General features: G+C 40.0%; 1 long non-coding RNA gene and 1 other non-coding gene across 2 annotated transcripts; one reads left to right on the top strand and one right to left on the bottom strand.

The window, feature by feature from the left end:
- Positions 1 to 275: 275 nt before the first annotated feature.
- LOC114486152 (uncharacterized) lies at positions 276 to 21,081 on the bottom strand. The gene is made up of 3 exons (XR_003679435.1): positions 20,747 to 21,081; positions 7,791 to 7,932; positions 276 to 349 (listed from the first exon to the last, which is right to left on the bottom strand). It is a non-coding gene; the product is annotated as an uncharacterized lncRNA (long non-coding RNA).
- Positions 420 to 522, top strand: LOC112067571 (U6 spliceosomal RNA). The gene has a single exon (XR_002893361.1). It is a non-coding gene; the product is annotated as a U6 spliceosomal RNA (small nuclear RNA).
- Positions 21,082 to 21,185: the final 104 nt, after the last annotated feature.

Raw genomic sequence — 21,185 nt, forward strand, 5'->3', positions numbered from 1 at the left:
TCTGATGGTCGAGTCTCTTGTGAACCATTTTCCCTTGGTGATGAGATAAACAAACATTGACAGAAGTAAAGTTGCTGACAGAAAATATTTGAATTTCCCCACTCCATCTCATCCCGTACCCCCAAATTTATGAATGCTTATTTCTCCAGATGAATAATTTTTAAAGCCCCCCAAAATAGAAGCAAATGGTGACCTAAAAATATCTCTGCTCATTTATTCATTTTTGGAGCATATATAAAAGTTCTTTGTCGTTTCTCCTGATAGTTAGACGTCCCTCCTGAACATATGCACTTCTCATTCAGCTTCACCTTCAGGACATCTTCATACTCCTGCACTCTGATTTTTCATCCTTTAGAGAGAAAACCTTCAGTGAGGATACTCCTGTTCATAAAATGGTCATTAAAATGTTATTATAGTGCGTACTTTGACAGCATATATACTAAAATTGGAATGATACAGAGAAGATTAGCATGGCCCCTGTGTGAGGATAACATGCAAATTTGTGAAACATTCCATATTTTTTAGACTTATCATAGTGACCATTTCAATATATATGAATATATATAATTACTATTTTGTACACCTGGAAGTAATATGATATTGTATATCAATTATACTTCAATTAAAATGTTATTACATAAACAGTACATCTTTATTAAAGAAAAATAGAAGATACAAGAAGACAAATAGAATAGGCATCCATAATTCTGTCACTGAGAACATTTTGGTATATATATATTTTTTGTAAGCATTCATGTCTACAGCTATAGAATTTTTAAAAATTAGAGAGGTCAAACTATACATACTATTTCAGAACCTACTTTATTATTAGTATTATGAATTTCTTCCCATGTATATGAAATAGATATTTTAAATGACTGCACATTTTACAATGTATAGAAGTATCATCACATTCATTAATTAACTCTTGGACATTTTCAGCTTTGTAAACAATACTATTAAAATTGTATATCTATCCTTGAACATTTTTCTGATTATTTCCCAAAAATAAATATTAGAAGTAGAATTTTTACATCAGTTGCTCTGCTCATTTTTGAGATTTTTCTTATATTTTTCCAAAGTGCTTCCCAGAAAAGTCATGGCTTTTATGCTCCCACTAGTCATCTGTGAGACTATATACTTCTACCCTCAACAACACTGAGCATTATCATTTTTTAAAAATTTTATTTATTTATTTTTGGCTGTGTTGGGTCTTCATTGCTGTGTGCAGCCTTTCTCTAGTTGTGGTGAGTGGGGGCTGCTCTTTGTTGCAGTGTGCGGGCTTCTCATTGCGGTGGCTTCTCTTGCTGCTGAGCACAGGCTCTAGGCTCGCGGGCTCAGTAGTTGCAGCACACGGGCTTAGCTGCTCCGCCGGCACGTGGGATCTTCCCAGACCAGGGCTCGAACTTGTGTCCCCTGTATTGGCAGGCTGATTCTTAACCACTGCATCACCAGGGATGTCCCTGAGCACTATCATTTTTTGAAATTTTTGTTAATTTGATAAACAAAGAGATTATCTCATTTCTTCTTTTTAAAACTATCTGCTCCTATAAAGATGCCCATTTTCCTCAACGTGAATGTATGATATTAATCACTTCATTCTGTCATGAAATACAAAGAAGTAAACTAAAATTCTGAAAATGTATCATCCCCTCCAAGAACTGTCATTATTTCTTCTGTCACCATCACCCAGTTATTTGATTTTCACAAATTACTTCCTCCCTGAAATAGGTTTCTAGTTGATTTTCACTCTTTTATTCCCTTCTCAAGTCCTTAGATTTTTAAAATTTATTTTCTCTTATCCTATGAAGTACACTATTTTAAATACAGGCACTTAGGAGTTTATACCTTGTATAGGAAGAAGTCAAGCAGGTAATACCAAAATGCAATTAACCTAATCCATTTTCTCTTTAGGTTAAAAGTATTGTCTCCCTTTCAAAAAGAAAGAACATCTTTTGTCTTTTTCTTCTACTTGAGGACCATATAAACTATTAAATAAAATAGTTACAATGCTGGTATTTGTCATAAGGTGGGAGTTTAGAGGAAGTATAATCAGTATCTTTGCAGCAGTATTTGCTGCCTGTTTCCCAACTGCTTCACTGATTTTGCTGACCCTCACATCCACTATTGCCTCAAAATCTGTCATCACCCACTTCTAAAGCCTACCTGGTAGGCGTTGCTGGCTGCTGTTAATATCTGTCACACCAGAGAGAGGAGAATGGGCGAGAAACTCTTCAGGGGATCTTAGTTGGCTTCTATATGTTAGCTCTATTTTTAACTCTCTGCAATCAATGTTGATGACATTAGACATTTGCTTAATCTCAGGGCTGTCAGTCACCCTTTCTTTGGCTTATTCCTCTCACACCTTAGAGCCTTCCCCCAAACTACACCCTACGCTTAGAGTGACCATATGCTCTCTTTTTCTGGAGAGTCCCAATTTCAAATATTCTGTCGTATTGCCAAATCAGGTGTCAGACCATATGCTTCATATTTTCTTTGGGGAAATATATTCACCTATCTATGCATCAGTTCCCTAAAAACTCTGCTCATCAGGATTTCTATTGTTTTTGCTAGACAGTTTATGGAAAATGTTATTAATCCAAAATGCAGCTCAGATGTCTTCTCCTATGGGAAGCATTCCTTCAGAGCCTTCTTTCCTTAGATGTCGCTCATATGTGCTCCCAGAGCTCTCTAGTCTTCCCTCTGTAGGGCACACCCCAAACCTCAGATTTCCCTCACCCACTCATTAAAATCGCCTTCCTTGGTCTATTTGGGAAAATGAAGGGTAAGAGGTGTTGCACCACATCTATTACGGATTTACCCACATGCTCTCTGCTGCTCAGAAAGGCATTCTCTGTCCAATTAGAAAACACTCTTCATTTTTCTGCTGCTAATGGATTGTTTGAATCGTAGATTAGAGCCCACAGCCTCCTTCCCCTTCCTGATAGTCTGTGGATCTGAGTATCTCCTAGCAGCACATTTCCCCACCTTGCATGTTTCAATCTTGAATAATACCATGGAAAAGGCATGGGGGTTTCGGGTGCACTTTCTACTCTACATCCAGCTGCATAGTCTAGGATCTAGAAAGAACTTTGGTATTCTAAGGATTTAGGAGACAATCATCAGTTAAGGCACACATACACACATTGATCTCCCAAGGACAAACGTCAATTTCCAGAGCAGAATTAAATAAAATTCTAGAAAATACAAACTAATCCTATATGACCGAAAGCAAATTAGAGGTTGATTAGGGCAGAGGTGGACAGGGAGAGGAAGGAGGGAGGGCTTAAAAAGCGGCAGTGAGAAAATTTAGGGTGGGGCTTCCCTGGTGGCGCAGTGGTTAAGAATCCGCTGCCAATGCAGGGGACACGGGTTCGAGCCCTGGTCCAGGAAGATCCCACATGCTGTGGAGCAACCAAGCCCGTGCGCCACAACTACTGAGCCTGCCCTCTAGAGACCTCGAGCCACAACTACTGAGCCTGCATGCCACAACTACTGAAGGCTGCACACCTAGAGCCTGTGCTCCGCAAGAGAAGCCACCGAAATGAGAAGGCCGTGCACCTCAAAGAAGGGTAGCCTAGCCCCTGCTCGCCACAACTAGAGAAAGCCTGTGCACAGCAACGAAGACCCAACACAGCCAAAAATAAATAAATAAAATAAATAAATTTATTAAAAAATATATATATATTAAAAAAAGAAAATTTGGGGTGATGGATATGTTCATTATTTTGATCATGGTAATAGTTTAACAGGTAATAGTTTCATATATACATATGTCAAGAGGTATCAAATTGTACACTTTAAATATGTACAATTCATTCTACATCATTTCAATCTTAATAAAGCTATTAAATTTTGGAGGAAAAAGAGTTAAAGGAGGCTGTCTCCATGCCCTCACAAAGGCCTAAAAGTCTTTCTTCCCCGTAGGTGAAGGGTAAGGCATGTGGCTTTCAATTCAGGTAGCCAGGCTTGGGCCAGGTACCTGGCCTAGCCTTCTGATGATGCCCTGGATCTCTTTAGAGGAACTTTTTTTGGGCCAGCTGAGAGTCTTCACTGTGACTTTAAGTGGAGTTGCCTCTTACTCCTCCTTCCTAGATCCTCACTTGCTATTCTGAAAGCAAAGATAAGAATGGATGGGTTGAGGCTTCTGGCCCTGTGCAGATGAGGAAAAAAATTTATCAATTGATTACACTGAATGGAGTCTATATACTTTAAGATTGAAATTGTTATTTTCATTTGTTTGATAAGCATTTACTGAGCACCCACTAAATGCAAGATGTTGTGGACATATTTATTGAGCAAGTTCCCCACACCTTGAATGTGGGCCTTGTGATTTACTGTGACCAATACAATGTGGTAGAAGTAATATTGTGTGCCAGTTCTTAGCCTAGGCCTTAAGAGCCCTTGTATGCCTCTACTTTCATTCTTACAACCTTGACAGTCCATGGGCTGAGCCCAGGCTAGTCTGCCAGAGGATGAGAGACATATGGCTCAGCCCCCCCACCCGCCCAGCTGACAGCTTGCTAAGCCCCAGAAACAGGACCTTTTAGCTGCCAGGCTCTTGACTGCAGACGCGTGAATGAGTCAAACTGAACCAGAAGAGCTACACGTGTAATCCCAGCCCAGATTGCTGACCCATAAAACTGTGAGTTAAAGAAATGGTTGTTTTAAGTCTTACACACACACACACACACACACACACACATTTAAGTCTTACACACACACACACACACACACACACACACACACACACACACTTCCTATTCTTACTGTTAGTGCTTGAGTGACAGTCAAATTATTTAACCTGATTGCGCCTCCGTTTCCTCATTTTAAAAATGACTATAAAACATACCTGGCTCATAAGGTTGTTGTTATTATTAAATGAGATAGCATTTGTAAAGTGCCTTACCTAGTGCTGGGCACATATTATGTATTCAGAATATGGTGGTAATGATTTTTTTTCCTTTTTTTTTTTTTTTTTTGCAATGATTTTCCAAGTCAGGACCCATATCTTACTCATCTCAGGGTCTTCTTCATAAAAGGAACTCAGTAAATGTGACTATTTGGGGGAACTATAGTAAATTCAATGAGTATTCTGACTATAATCTTCTTAAGATTGTACCATATATTTACCTAAAAGGCAGTAAGAAATCATCACCTCTATCACTGTGATTTTAAAGCAAACAAACAAAAAAAATCTTAGTTGTCTTCATTTCCTTGAAACTCAGGATTGATACTGAATTGCTCACTTCTTATCTTCTTGACCCTATCAGCAGCATTCAGTACCAGCTGATCATTCCTTTCTCCTTGAAACACTATCTTCATTTGGCTCCCTGTACACCCACACTTAATCTGATTTCCCTTCTTCTCCACCAGCCACTCATCTGCAGTTTCCTTTGAGAATTCATCCTTATCTTCAGCCTCTAAATGTTGAACTGCTCTAGGGATCAGTCCTTGGTTCTTTTCAATTCTCCATTTCTATTCCCTCTTGTGGTGATCTCTTTTAGCCTATAGCTTTAAATATTGTCCCTATATACTGGCAATCCCTAATTTATATATCTGTTTCAGGCTTCTCTCCTGAACTTCAGTCTCATAAATCCAACTTTGTATATCTAAGTGCCTACTTGACATCTGTATTTGGTTATTTAATAGGCACCTGGAACTTTATGCATCCAAAAATTAACTCCTGATTCTGTCCCCTTCTATTTCCTCCTAAAATTTTCCCTATCTCAGAATGCAACAACTCCATCTTTCTAGTCTTCTCTACTGTTAGAAGAACCTAAAATGCAATTCTCCTGGGGTATTTCCCAATGTTCTGCTTCATATTACACATAGCAGCCAGGTGTGAAGAAGGGGAGATGAATTGTGACAGTTACAACAATTCTCAGAAGTTGTCAATCTCAGCTTGAGCCCATTCCGTGATCCTCTGCCTCTGCAGCAAAATTTCCCAGTCCTACTTTGCTTTTCCTTCTGGTTATTCTAGTTGTCAGGACAGATACTATGATAAACTGGTTAGTTTTAAGGTGATATTTTTCAACAAGGTTTGTGTCCTTAAAAATCTTCCTCTTTATTAGTGGGTTTCCCTGCTGGTACTTTATAACAAGCCACTTTTCCTTGCTGAATTATTCCAAGATAATATGTACATATTAACAGAAACCTTCAGTGTCTTTAATTCAAAGCATAAACATTAGCCACCAGAGCATGACCAGTTGAGAATATATTATCGGGCAAGATAGTTTTTGGTACCAGTCAAAAATATCGTACTTGGCCATCTACTTATATTTCTCATAAACAAATTCCCCCTCTCCATGGAGGCTAGTTCTGGCTCAGAAGTATCATTTTAACATTATTCTATCTTCTTTCCTTCTTAAGAGTTTCATATGCAAGGAGCCTAATTCTTTTTCTGGAAGAGTATTCCTGAATGAAATGTAGTCTCTTCCCTCTTTCATAGATTTATCTAGAGTCTGGAAGATTACTCAAAAGAGGGGTTAATCTGCATAGGTTGGCTTACATTGCATAAAATTTCAAAATTATCTTCCATCCACTTTCTTATCTAATTCCATTACTATCTTAATTCTAATACCATTTTATCCCAATTCTATTACTATTATTACTATTGTATAGTTACCACCACTGCCTTTCATCCCTGCCATGAGCTGGGACCACATCCTTCCAAACTATTATTTGTATAGCTTCCTAACAGATTCTCTGACTCCCTATTCTTTGCTCTAATTCATTATGCATTCCTCTATTGAAAGAAACAAACCCTGATTATCGAATCTGGACTACTTTTTCTTCCTTTAATCCTTTCGCTTTTGCTTTGTATAAGACTTTACAATTTTCAAGGAGTTTTCATATTTATTATATTGCTTAATTCTTATAATAGCCCTGTAAAGTATTATTAATCCTCCTTTAACAGACAAGGCAGCAACACATGTAGAGAGTAACTTTTAGCTAAAAAAAATCACATAGGCTATGTATATCAGATCTGCAATTCAAACCCAGATCTTTTTAAAAATTATAGTTGATGTACAATATCTTATAAGTTACAGGTGTATTATATAATGATTCACAATTTTTAAAGGTTATACTTCATTTATAGTTATTATAAAATATTGGCTATATTCCTTGCATTGTACACATACTCCCAGATCTTCTTGTTCCAACTTGAGCATTTTTAAAAATAGAAACGCTTTTTTATTTGACCCAAACTGAATCATTCAAATTCTCCATACCAGGAAATTGGAAATGGTTTACAGAGACTCTGATAAGTTATTGGGAACTAGTGCTAGGAGCTAGGGTGGGCTTTTTCCTATGTGCATGTTCTGGTGTTTACTTCTCGGAGGATCCAAACTGACACACCAGGGTGGAAAGAAAGAGAAAAGAAATAGACAATGAAAAATAGGAATGAAGGAAAGAATAACCTTGGTTCTTAACTTTCTGGTTCCTGGTTCCACACACTTGTGTGGCCCAGATACACTTGCTACCCATTCTTGAATCTGTGAGAAATTTCTTTTTAAACAAATTCTGATTTAAACATTATCAAGTGGATTTTTGCTCTTGCTGCCAAATGATATCTAAAACATGTTATTCTTGGGAGTTCCCTGGTGGTCTAGTGGTTAGGATTTGGTGCTTTCACTGTCGAGGCCCGGGTTCAATCCCTGGTCAGGGAACTGAGATCCTGCAAGCCACATGGTGTGGCCAAAAAACAAACAAATAAACAAAAAACAATAAACCACTAAATCTTAAAAAAAAATGTTATTCTTTCCACCCATTTTTTCCCTTCTTACCTCCATGTCTTTGTTCATGACATGCCTTCTGCCTGGAAAACTTTCTTATTCTATTCTCTCTCTTTCAAAATTCTGCCATCCTTCAAGTCCCAGTTGAAATACCATGTCTCTATGTCTTCCTTAATGACTTCTTCGTTCATTCCTGGAATAAACAATCACTCTGTGTAGCTATAGATTCAATTCATATCAACAGTATAATACTCATTATAAACTGCTTTATAGAATTATTTGTGTGTATGTCTCATCTGGCCTACTGTTGAGGAAACCTCTTGAGCATAAAAGTGTAGCATATTAATTTTTTTGTCCCCCCACTGAGCCAACACAAGGCAGTTGTTCAAGTATTTGTAAGAGGATATACAATGAATGAATATACAAAGACCTTGACCCACGCAGTTCTAAAAGGGACTGAGGCCTAAGGCACATCTGGATGTCAAAAGTGGAGCCATCTGTGATATACACCTAACTATTCTCACAAAGTTAGTACCAATGGATTTTCCTATTGGCTTATACTATGTTTGGAGTGAGATAATAAAATTACTGACCTAATAGCTATTTAAACTGTTGGTGCCTCAAGACAGAACAGAGGTGAGATGAGTCAAAACGGTTAATAGCCTCCTAGATGCAAAGGGAAAAATTTAGCCCAGAATTTCCTAAACTGCATTCAGTTCTGAGATAAGAAACAATAGCCATTTATTATAGAGCTTATGGTTGTATGGTGAAAATATTGATGATGACAGTAATATTGATTTCTGAATTTATTTAGTATTTGTATCAATAATCCCTGCACACAGAAACAATATTAACTCCAAATGTGACTGGCAATTATGGTTAAGAAGATAATATTTTATCTATCTATCACTACACATAAACATATGTCACTATGGTGAAACTATAATTATTAAATTTTTATTACAATGCATTTTTAATTAAAAATTTTTTTTATTTTTTATTTTTTGGTCTTGCCTCAAGGCATGCAGGATCTCAGTTCCCCGACCAGGGATCAAACCTGCTCCCCCGCATTGGAATTGTGGAGTCTTAACCATTGGACTGCCGGGGAAGTCCCTAAAATGCATTTTTAAATATTATATGGCTAACATTTTTTAAACTCTTTCATGAGATGGTTTGTACTGTGAGCAGTCATAGCTCACACCCTCAACACGCTTGCCCTTCTCTCCTTTGGTATTTACTTGGCAAAACTCTAAGCCTGCTGTAATACAACTTCCCACCTCCTCAGTGCGTGCACCTAATCAGCTAGAGAAAAAAAGTCATCATGCTGACTGGACTCACTTTAAAATTATGGCCTCAAGTTTCAAGTGGATTCTCAGTGTTACCCAGCCATTCTTTACATTTCCCTAGTCATTTGTCTCTCCCATTCTTCCAGATGGTGCTATTCCCCTCAAGAATCTTCCTCCCTTCTCCCTCTCAGGTGATGACCTTGCTTTTTATTTCTGAGAAAAAAGCAGCAGTCAGAAGGGAACTTTCACAGCTTCTCACCACTAATTCCACCCACCTACTTGCATTTCACCTTCCCTCCTATTATGAAGGCTGAACTTTTCCTGTTTCTGTTTGTATCCAAACTCTCCTCTTGTGCTCTGCGTCCTACCTCCTTTTGCCCATTCAAGAACATTGCTCTTAAAATTATCCCATCTCTTTCCTGTATCAATTTTTCCCTCCCTGTGGGATCATTAACACTAACATACAACTATATTTAATATCTCTTAATTAATAAAAGAAACCCTCTCGATCTCACAACCCTCTTTAGCCACTCCCCCGTTTCTTTACTACTCTTTACAGAAAAACTCAGAAGAATTTTTCATATGTGCTGTCCCATATCATTAACTCTCATTCTATCTTGAATTTACTCCAATTACATTTCTTTCCCTCACCATTTCACTGGTAATACTCTCATCAAATATACCTTTGCTCTCCATATCACTAAACCCAATGATAAAATCTTCTTCATTATGCTTCACCTTTTAGTAGTATTCAATGCAGTTGACCTTTTTGGAACACATTCTACTTTGGCTTCCAAGAAACTTCTCTCTCCTGGTTTTACCCCATCTCTGGATCCTTCTTCACAGTGTACTTTTTTTGTTCCTCCTCATTATTTTGACAAGTAAATGTCAAAGTTGGAGTTCCCCCAAGGCTCAGTTCTCCTCTACCCTCATTTCCTAGGAGATCTAACCAGTTTTGTGGCTTTGCAAACTATATGTATGACTTTTCCTCTTTCTTTTACTTCCTTTTCCTTCCCAAAGCCAGTAGGTAGGATAGAGCAAGGCTGGCATTGGGTCTGAGTTGGGAAGAATCAGAGAGCTCAGAGAGGGATTTGGGGGCCATATGTGAAAGGAGGTGCCTATATAAGAGGACTGCCTAGTATGGATAGTCATAGACTGATTGAAGTGAGGAGGGCACCCATGCAGAGGGGCAGTCTGACATGGGCTATTAGGGATCCACACAGAAAACTGGCCATGCATAAGGAGTCAAAGCCTCAGCAGTATAAGAAGGACATTCATATAGTAGGGGCAGACAAGAGTTGTTGTCAGAGCCTGAATGAGTGAGGAGGATATCTATGTAGAAAAGGGAGTGGTGGTGACTCTGGAAGATCTATTACTTAACAGGGAGTTGTTTACATAAGTAAATACATTAAAAAGTTGGAACCAGGTTTCCCACTATCAGATGGAAAAAGAGAAAACTAGAATAAACATTGTGGTGTTGGATTATTATTGGAGGTATTTGTGTGAATTCATGATTATATATCCAGATAGATGATAGATAGATAGACAGATATAAAATAAATATAGATCTAAAAGTGTAGATGTGTTTTTGTACCTCTATATTTCCTAGCTCTGTCCACTGAAAGGGCCTGGGAGTAACAACACCCCAATACAATTGAGCACATCTATTCACCAGATTTTGTCTTCTAAATACCATTCTCCACAACTGTAACCAGGCTTCTTGGAGAATTGGCTGATTCCAGTACTGGGGCAGCAAAAGTGCAAGATAAGCTTGGAACATCTTGCTGAGCCAGAAAGCAAAGTGCTCCAGGAATGATGGTGGTGGGAGGGTGTATATCACAGATTCCAGCCTGAAAGGTCTCCATGGGCAAATCTGGTCCATTTTGAGAATTAAATTAAATATTGATGGAAATAGATTACAACCCATCACATAAAATAAGAAACCACGAGTCAATATATGGAAAGCTTTGACTAAGAAAGAAGAGGAGGACTTTGAAGTAATATCCCTCAAAAGGCAGAGTTTTAGGGGTGAGTAAAGGTGGTTATATTTTATGCTGGTTAGAGAAAAAAGTAATAAGGTAATCATGCCAGAGATACAAGTCTATTATATGCCTGCACGTTTTCTTTTCTTCTTTCTGTTTATCCACTTAGAAAAAAAGGAAAGTCTTTAGATAAGAGAAAGTTAAAATATGTAGAAGCAGCAACACATATATCAAGAAGGGCTTTTGATTCTTAGAGAGGTGTTTGATTTTAAAGAGGGCCGCCAAATACGTATTCTGAAAGATTTTTTTACTCTAAGAGGAAGAATTTAGGATTTGTTAGAGGAAGGTTTCTTAGTTCTGAAAGTATTCATGGTGGAGTGGGGAAGAAGATGTAGGAATTCAAAGAAACTACTGATAAGTTACTGATCAGAGAGAAAAATACCAAATTTTACTTTGAATATAAGTGACCACTTTGTGATTATTATCACCAGCTTATATTCCTATTGTTCTAATAAAGGATTTTATTTTTTAAAACATAATGTTTTGGAAAATATGGTAGTTTTCTCTTGGTTAAACAAGTATCTGAAAAACCTGGCTGTTTGAATCCTGAAGCTGTAAGAAATGTAACAGGAAGTTGCATAGGAAACTGTGACTGAAGCACTCCAATGCAACAGGTGTGATTTTTCAGAGTGAAGTACCAGACCACCAAGCAGAAATTTCAAAGAAATTTCCACTGATTAGATGGTTCTTAAAAACCACAAGGGTCAGACAGCTGGATAGTGAGACTGCATTTGCGAAGAGGCGTTCTTTAGAGAAAGCCATGCTGTGCATCCTAAGCCCTCTCACAAAAGTAAAGGAGGAGAGGGTGCTTGCCCTTTCACCTCCAGCCTACTGAGTGTGGAATCTTACAGGATTATTCAGAGAACCGTGGTGGGAAGGAAGGAGAATAAAGGATTGAGGTCTGACTCCCCCCAACCCCGCCCCGGGAAAATCTAGATGCCCAGAAAGAGATGGCCTGGCAGGCTCTTTGTTATTGGAGAAGCTATACCCAATAGTACTGGGACCAGTAAGCTCTCTTAGAGTTTGTCAGGACAAAGGATGCATAAAGCTTCCCACAGAGCAGATGTGGGCCACGCAAGGGAGAATGAATCAGTCCAGAGATCTTTTTGACTCCTGTCCAAGAAGAACTGACTAAAACGTCAGTTAGGCTCTAACAGAAAGAACAGAATGGTGTGGATGTCCAAGAAATCTGAGGATAAGGGAAAAGTGGCAGCAAGAGGAATAGAATATATGCCCAGTGTCAGGAGTTATTGGAGGAACTGTGGCTTGATTGGTCAAGCATGTGAACCTCTGAAGGCAAATAATCAGTTTTAAACATCTGTGAGTCCCAAAGAATACAAAGTCATCTTACTATAATGCCAGCCAATTAAGATATTTCTGCTCCCTTTCCCCTATTCGTTCCCTGTACTCCAACCCAGAGGGTCAGTAACAGCAGCTACTGAGTAGGGAAGAAAGCAAGTAGGAAAGAGAGAAGCAGCTGACCACATTCCGTTTCTCTAAGGCTTTCCTTTCTAAATGTCAAATTGAGGCTGAATTTTGTGATTTAAAGTGATTGTAAGATAAGTGAGCGGAAAAGTCATGAGACTTGCTGGAATTTTCTTCTTATTGGCAGAGGGTAAAAATCACCCCTCTGAATTAATTTCAAGAGAACAGTTATGTTTTGACTATATCTCACAAGTCACACTAGCTCAATGTAATGAGTACACAGATTTTCCACTGTACGGTTAGTGGAAACCTTTCAGAACTCGCAGGTTCAGGTTTTAGGAGGAAATAAGCACTGCAAACCCAAATTTATAAAATAAAAAATTTACAATTCCTGTATTAGTTTTGTTCACCAGTCACAACAGTAGAATCCTGAAATAAATGAATATAGAATATTCAAACCTTATAGAAAAATAAATGTAAAATTTGAATGAGAAAATTCAACCTCCCTAAGGCAGAGAGAAAATTCAGTGTACTTTCAGTAAAAACAATATTAAACTCAAATCGACATAAAACATGCATTTTAGCTATGGTTATTAAGACAAAATAATTACTGAAATTCTCATCCAACCTTCCTGTATCAGCTATCCTAGGTATAATGGGTCTAAATAAAGAATTTCAATTTTAAAGGAATTACAGTATTATGAAACTATTTTAACTATTCTAAAATCATGTGAATCAATGAAGGAGTATGACCTTAAAATAAGGTTTAAGTATTGTAGCAGTGGTTAGATTTAGGTTCAGCTGCAGTGAGTAAAACCAAAAATAAAAAAATAATAATGGATTAAAAATACAAGGTTTCATTCTGTATAAATGAAGTTTGGAAGTTGGTGTTCCAGGTGGGTTAGAGGTTCTACAAAGTCATCAGTTCATCACTCCTTCCAGTTCATCTAAACTGCTCCCAGTTCATTACTTCACCATTCCTATGGTGTGCATTTGTACTCTCATTCAAGACGATTGCTAGATTCAACCACCACATCTATGTTCAAGGGAGCAGGAGGAATGAAAGGAGAGGAGCCCATTCCTTTTCTTTGAAGATAATTTCTCAGTTACTTCTCTTTTGCCAGAGTACATAGCTGCAAGGGAGTCCAGGAATTGTAATCTTTTAACTCTGCACATTCTAATCTTGAATAAATTTGGGATTTTGTTATTAAGGTGGAAAGAGAAAATGAATGTTGAGGCAAGAAGTTAGGAGTCACTGGCATAGAGACAAATATACTTCTTCTAATAAAGTAGCTAGGTCAAGCACTGATTGCTGATAAATTAGAATTATTGATAGAGATCCTTAATTGTATTGTTGATACAATTTTAAAAAAATGCTTGCTTTCTCTATGCAGAGAACATTTCTGTCGCTTGCAACCAAAGAAAGTAATTTATGATAAATTATCAGGAAACTCAGTAATTTGTTATATTACTTAAGTTCTCTGTTTCATTGAGAAGAGAAGCATTTCTAAGACAAATGTATGAATGCATTTTCAATTTTTCATACAATAAACATCTACTAAATGTTTGGGTACTAGGGAAAAAAAAGACATGATTTTTGTCTTCAAAGAGATAAAATCTAGTGGAGGTAGATAGTCATGAAAAAATTTAAATGTAAGAAAGTGTTATAGGTGCTGTAAGGAAGTATGTACCAGGTGTTGTGGGGATACAGAAGAGAGAGATATTAGTTCTACAAAAGAGATTGAAGGGTATGTATCCAAAGTAAAGCACAAAGTGAGAGTGAAATTAAATTAAAAATTATTATGCAATTTTAAATATACCAAACAGCATAGAGAATAACATAATGAACATCACTCACTCTCCATTTATCTTATGAAATAAGATATGAATATGATCACAGGATATACTTTTTATGAAAAATACTCCTCAACTTTGGTATGAAGTTTGAAATTATTAGCAATGATGTATATAGGTATAAATATCATAAACAAATGATCTTCCACTAGAGGTTGTTATTGTCATCAAATCAAAGTATAAAGAGTAGTGAGAATCTTCCTGAAATTGGAGAAGTATTAGAGAAAGTGTTGGGAATCTTTTAATATATTCTAAAGCAACAGTGTCATTTGATAATTCTCAATTACTTTAATGTTAGACTCTCATAGAACTTTGACATAAATCTTTTTTTCAAATTTTCAGCTTATTTTTTAACGTGGCAAAGGGAAAAGGGACTAAAAGAATGTCTTGGGGGAGGGGTGGGAGGTGGTGGAGATGGTGGATTTCCCATGAAAGTATTTGTAATTTTTTTTTTTTTTTTTTTTTTTTGTGTGATATGCGGGCCTCCCCCCTGCTGCGGCCTCTCCCGTTGCGGAGCACAGGCTCCGGACGCGCAGGCCCAGCGGCCATGGCCCACGGGCCCAGCCGCTCTGCGGCATGTGGGATCCTCCCAGACCGGGGCGCGAACCCGGTTCCCCTGCATCGGCAGGCGGACGCGCAACGACTGCGCCACCAGGGAAGCCCAGTATTTGTAATTTTTGAAGTTGCTTAGAACATATGTATTTAAGGAATAAATACAAAACACATGTATTTAAGGAAAATTTCTGGGACTTCCCTGGCAGTCCAGTGGTTAGGACTCCATGCTTCCACTGCAGGGGGCACGGGTTCAATCCCTGGTTGGGGAACTAGGATCCCATGTGCCACATGGCCAAAAAAAAAAAAAAAAAAAAAAAAAGGAATATTTCTTATATGTCCAAAATCTAAATTCTAGTCCTCTGGCAAGTACTTCAAGGGAATTTGGGGTCACTGCCAAAGCTATGTTTGCATGCCTGGGGTCAGGAGTTCATCAGGGAACAAGAACTCTGCTAAAATGGCTGACATCACATCAACACAGAGGCAGGCTCCCCTCTTTGTATAGTTTCTTTACACTGTTAAAAAATAGAGTTCCTTTTCAATAGTTTCTTTATATTGTTAAAAAGGAGTTTTTTAGGGCTTCCCTGGTGGCGCAGTGGTTGAGAATCCGCCTGCCGATGCAGGGGACACGGGTTTGTGCTCCGGTCCGCGGAGCCTGTGCCCCGCAACGGGAGAGGCCCCAACAGTGAGGGGCCCGCGTACCGCAAAAAAAAAAAAAAAAAAAAAAAAAAAAAGGAGTTTAAAAAAAAAAATTGTTAAAAAATTAATCAAATTCAGAATAAAATGGCAAAGTCAAAAGTTGGCTGACAAAGACTCTCTACCTTTCCAAAAATATAAACATGCTAGATAATAATGTAAAAAATTGAAAAACATATACGTTGACAATTTCAATATTTTGAAATCAAGAAAGGGGAAACTGCCAGGTTCTAGAAAAAGGAAAACAGAAAAATGGAGTATTAGAGGGAGCTGAAGCCAAGTACATGCTGAAGCCCAATGGCTCACGTGGATACTGGAACTGGAAGCATGTTGTGAGACTGGAAGACTAAAAAGCAACGGCTATTGATGCATGAACAGCGAGGATGAATCTCAGAATAATTCCACTGAGAGAAAGAAGCAACACTGAATAGAATACCTATTGTGTGATTCTATTTATAGAAAACTCTAGAACATGCAAACTAATCTAGAATGACAGCAGATCAGTGGTTGCCTGAGGATGGGGGAATAAGAGAGAGAACTTACAAAGAGGCCCAAGGAAACTTTTTTGGGAGATAAATACGTTTGCTGTCCTAACTGTTGTGATGGTTTCACAGGTGTATACATATGTCAAAACTTGTCAAATTGTATACTTTACATATGTAGAGTTCATTGTATGGCAGTTATACTGCATGAAGCTGTTAAAAAACAAACAAACAAAATGAAGATTCAAGCAATTTAAGCATATCCTCCTTCCTATTTTTATTTATGCAATATATTTGTTGAAGGAACTTGGTGGTTTGTCCCATAGAGTTTCCCACAATCTGGATTTTATTGATTGCAAATACAAAAAAAATCCTTACCTTTTAGAACTACATAATGAAATATATATTTATCTTTTTTTATAGGTGAAATCCATGTGAGGGGTAGGGAAGAGGAGATTGGCCATATGGTGATAATTGTTCAAGCTGAATGATTGTCACATGAAAACATTATACTATTCTCTCTACTTTTTATGTGCTTAAACATTTTTTATAATAAAAAGTTAAAATAAAACAAGTCCCAAGTCTCACCCCAGAGTTACTGAATCTCTTCGGGGTTGAGTGTAGAAGTCTGCATTTAAAAAATAAACTCCCGGGCTTCCCTGGTGGTGCAGTGGTTGAGAGTCCGCCTGCCGATGCAGGGGACACGGGTTCATGCCCAGGTCCGGGAAGATCCCACATGCTGCGGAGCGGCTGGGCCCGTGAGCCATGGCGGATGAGCCTGCGCGTCCGGAGCCTGTGCTCCGCAACGGGAGAGGCCACAACAGTGAGAGGCCCGCATACCAAAAAAAAAAAAAAAAAAAAAAACAAACAAACTCCCAAGGTGATTTTGTTATACATTAATGAGGATCACTGCCCCAGACTAAGAAAAGGACTCAGTGCAGTGAATTTCAGACTCCTGCCACAAGGTATGGGAATAGTTTTTGGCAGGTGTTCTTTTCATTTCTTATCGAATCACAAAAGTAGTACATCAGCTCTTCTTCTTCAGAGAGATATTTATGGCTCTGCTTGCCTCTTCTACTGCTGAGGAAATTTTCTGATCCTTATATACATATTGTTTGATTTTGTTCTTATTCAGTCTTAAAAGGGTGATTATAATATTGGTTTGATTTATCCTATAGGCTTAGTATGATTTGCCTGAATTACTCTGAATTTCAGCCCTGCACAGAACTGTGAAATATAAGAATTTGTCTTCTATATCTGTAGTTTCTTCTCTTACATCTTTGCTCTCTCTGTGATTCCTTCCTTCCTCAGGTTCCCATTGTCTCTTTTTCTATTTTCCCACTAGTAAAAAAACTACTCAAAAACCATATGATAAACTCATTTATACAAGATTACTGATTAGAGTCATGAAGTGCTCTTCTCAGGGTAAGTTGATTTAAATAGGGCATAGGACTGAAGTCAAAGTTTAAAAAAAAGTATAGTGAAGGATTCTAAGGCATAAGGTAACCTAGTCAGGGAAGGATTTTGGGGTGATGGTGATGAAGTTCCTTTCAAGACCCTGTAAAATTTTATCATGTAGGTTGTTACCTATTCATCTCATTGGAAGTGTATCCTTGGAAGAGTCAAATAATGCAACTACAGGCTTTTCTTTTGTAACATGCATGGAAAATTTAGCTTTGGCTGCAAGTAATAAAAAGCCAAATTCGAACTTTCTTAGGTAGCTAAGAAAATTTATTGGCTCAGGGAAGTTACTAAATCCAGAGGAAGGTGGTAGGTTTCAATCTGGGTTTGAGCTCTCGCACCACGTGTCAGCTTTATCCGCAGGCTGGCTTCCCTCATGGTAGCAAAGTGGCTACAATAACTATGGGACTCACATGCATCCATCACACTAGGCAGAGAGAGAGAGAGAGAGAGACAGAGACAGAGAGACAGAGACAGAGACACACAGAGAGAGAGAGAGAGAGAGAGAGAGAGGACTTTTCTTCTCCCAACAAACACAAGATTTGGCCTTCGTTATGACTAGTTAGATCTGGACCAGTTTCTGTCATGTTATGAATCACGTTAGAACATTTTATAACACCTCCCCTCAAAGTAAGAGCTTCAGTCCTTTCATGGACCAGGGCTGCTAGTGTATGCTTAATACTAAGAAAGCCATAGTGGGGAGAGAAGTGAGCATCACACATTATAGGAAGAATGCTTTATTAGTTCTTTGGCATGTACTTAGAACTGTTTTTCTGGTAGTGAGGATGAATTTGTACCAAATCACCTTCACTGTCTCTTATCTAGGTTCTCTTGTGACTTGTCTCTTATCTAGGTTCTCTTGTGACATCTCTTATCCAAGTTCTATTGTGAGGAACAGCTCGGTTTTACAGAATGACCCCTGGTGATTAGAGGTGTAACATGTGGCCATGGGACAGAGTTCTCTTCCTTGTAACAAGCTGGCACATCAATGATCCTATAATAGTGACTTGGCTGTTATGCTCCACGTTAATAGGAGAATTAACTGGCAACAGCCAACGGTGGACACTGTTATTGCTGCCGAAGGCATATGGTAATGAATTTGGGAACACTAAACTTATTTTGGACTTGTGATTTTAAAATGTTATTTCCTTTTTCGGGGGCTGTTTCTTATTGAATGCAGATAATTATCACAGTGTTGCCATTTTTGTCAGAAAGCTTTTTTCTGGTCAGCAGATATCAGAAGGCAGAAACTGTCTTTTTCATCTATTGACTTTCTTATGGTGTCCAGTGTAACTTTACTAGTATTTCGTTTAGTAGAGGCTAAGTACATAGTTGTTGGCTTATTTATTAATAGATAGAGATGTTTTGAGTTATATTTAACTTTATTAAATGTCAAAAGACCAGCATTTATTGGGTCAGGCCCAGAGCTAGGTAGTCTCTTGGGTTACAGAGCGTAAAGAAGCCCAGTAGGTAGGGGAAACACAAAACAGTTGCAACACTCTTAATATGTCCCAACATCTATAAACATTTAAATTAGGCGTGGTGGGGGGCACAGTGTGTGTGTGTGTGTGTGTGTGTGTGTGTGTGTCTATAACTTGAGAGGGCTCTTTGGACAAATGTCATATTTCTTAGGTAGCTTCTGGATCTAGGTGGGGAAATGAGTGCAGGGGAATTGAGGTAGGACAGGGAGAATTTTAAACTGAAGAAGTCACTCTAGATCAGAAATCATTGGACATACACTTAACTCTTGCTGCAATATATTCACTTATTCATACAATAACATTTATGGAGTACTTTCTATGAGTCAGACTCTATGCTAGGCATGGTGGAAGATAAAAAGGAATGAAGCAGGGCCTCAAAGATTCTCTAGTGGGATAAAGTATTGCACAGATTTACCCAGGTAAGGGTGAATATATTCGGTGCCACAAACCTATAGAAACAACGTGCTAAGGAAATTCAGAAAATTTCCTGGTCATTTTTACCTGCAGTATCTGGGAAGGAGGATATCCACAGTTGACGATCAGTACAGTATTAGTAGATGAAAAAGAGTTAGCTTATTTTATCTCTACTAGTTTGTGCCTCCAAATTTATGACCCCAAAGGATAAAAAGGTGCAAATGAGGGTACGTTTTCTTCATAAATACATAATAGTGCTTCCCGTTCATTCCACGCAGGTTATTTTCCTCTTCAATCTCCCGAGTCTCACAGAAGGAACCGGTAAGGGAGCACTTCCTAAGTACACAAGACACCTCGAAAGAGGCACAGAAAAGAGTAACGGGCAAGAAAAGTTAGTATTCTTTAAAAGGTGACTTCCCTGAGGATTACTGGGCATTATTAAGAATGAAAATATATGTAAGCCAGGTTTATGAGCAAGAACACAATCGCCCCAAACTCAGAATTATCTAAGAGCTCGGTAACCGCCGGGCAGGGCTTCAGCCCAACCCGCTCGGGGCTCGGGGACGGCCTCAGCTAGTCCGCGCGGGCTGGCTCACGGCGCGGTTACCCTCCGGGAGGTTCTGAAGCGCCACGAGCGCCTCTAGCCCCTTCGCGGGTCCCTACTCGTAACAAGCCAGGTCGGCCAGGTCTTCACTCGCAGGCCCTAACCCAACCACGGCCAGGCTGGGACGTGTATGCGCGTGCGCGCCCGCAGCTCAGGGCAGAGAAGGGGCCTCCGCCCTCAGGAGCGCGCACGCCGCGCCGAGGGGCCCGGACGCGCGCGCTCCCGACTCGCCACCGCCTCCTCCTCCTCCCCGGCCCGCCCCCTCCCTCGCCTCTTCCTGCCGGGCGGTTCTCCTCCCCTCAGCTCTCCGCTCCCTCCGCCCTGCTCCCTCCGCCCTCCCAGGGCTCTGGCGGCGGCGGAGTGAACGGGACGGGCCCGGTCGCAGAGCGCGGGGAGGCGGGTGGGACCCGGGCGCCTGGCAGAGTTGTTCCGGCCCTGCCCGCGGAGACGTGAGGAGGTGAGGCGAGGGCGGCCTCCTAGGGGTCGGCGGGCAGACAAGAGACCCGGAGCCGGGCTGGGGGTGCTGGCGCCGGGGCGAGCCGGGGAGGGTAGCGGTGGGGGCCAGGCCCGGGACGGGATGCGAGAGGACCTCGGGAGGAAGGCTCGGGGAGGGTTCGGGACTGTCGGTGGCTTCCCGGACATCGCGGTTCTCCCGGGCGGCGGCTCTTCGCGGCCCGGGCGGGCCGGCTGTCGGGGTCGGCGCCCCTCACCTGGGGGCGGGGTTGGTGACTGGGAGCTCGTTTCCAGCTGTGCCCTCCTGACATCGCCGCCGCCTCCGCTGCTGCGCCGTGCCTGCTGCCGGGTTCGCAGTCCCAGCAGCCCCACGTCCGGGGGGCGTGTGGTTAGGTTATTTTCTTACCCACATTCAGGCATCTGTTCGTGACCGCGTCTTGCCCTCGCGCTCCCCCTGTCTCCGCCCGGGTCTTTGCTCCTCTGCTGCTGTTGATGCTTGTGGTTTTGCTGGATGGGATAGGCTGCGTCCTGGGCAGATCTCTACTTGCAAGAAATGCCCCGCTTCAAAGTTGACCGCCTGGCCATGCCAAACAACCCCCGTCCAGGTTGTGGGTGCTCAGTGTCCTGATAACTGAGTCAAAGTTTCTGCGACTGGGCTAGTAGTTTGCACTGGTCGCCAACGGTGCAGGACTGGGC

The sequence above is a fragment of the Physeter macrocephalus genome, chromosome 4, assembly GCF_002837175.3.
Source record: "Physeter macrocephalus isolate SW-GA chromosome 4, ASM283717v5, whole genome shotgun sequence".
Lineage (NCBI taxonomy): Eukaryota > Metazoa > Chordata > Mammalia > Artiodactyla > Physeteridae > Physeter > Physeter macrocephalus.